The sequence below is a fragment of the Rhinopithecus roxellana genome, chromosome 7, assembly GCF_007565055.1.
Source record: "Rhinopithecus roxellana isolate Shanxi Qingling chromosome 7, ASM756505v1, whole genome shotgun sequence".
NCBI lineage: Eukaryota > Metazoa > Chordata > Mammalia > Primates > Cercopithecidae > Rhinopithecus > Rhinopithecus roxellana.
The window spans coordinates 27,340,400-27,340,896 of NC_044555.1; positions in this window are offsets into that span (position 1 = coordinate 27,340,400).

Genomic DNA, 497 nt, shown 5'->3' on the forward strand with positions numbered 1-497 from the left:
TCTTTTCCTTCCTTCCTTCCTTCCTTCCTTCCTTCTTTCCTTCTTCCTTCCTTCCTTCTTCCTTCCTCCTTCCTTCCTTTCTTTCTTTCTTTCTCTTCTTTTTTTTTTTTTTTTTTTTGAGACGGAGTCTCGATCTGTCCCCGAGGCTACAGTGCAGTGGCCGGATCTCAGCTCACTGCAACTCCGCCTCCCGGGTTTTACGCCATTCTCCTGCCTCGGCCCTCCCGAGTAGCTGGGACTACAGGCGCCCACCACCAGCCCGGCTAGTTTTTTGTATTTTTTAGTAGACGGTGTTTCCCCCGTGTTAGCCAGGATGGTCTCGATCTCCTGACCTCGTGATCCGCCCGTCTCGGCCTCCCAAAGTGCTGGGATTACAGGCTTGAGCCACCGCGCCCGGCCCTCCCTCCCTCCCTCCCTCCATTCCTTCCTTCCTTCCCTTCTTCTACTTTCCTTCCTTCCTTCCTTCCTTCCTTCCTTCCTTCCTTCCTTCCTTCCTT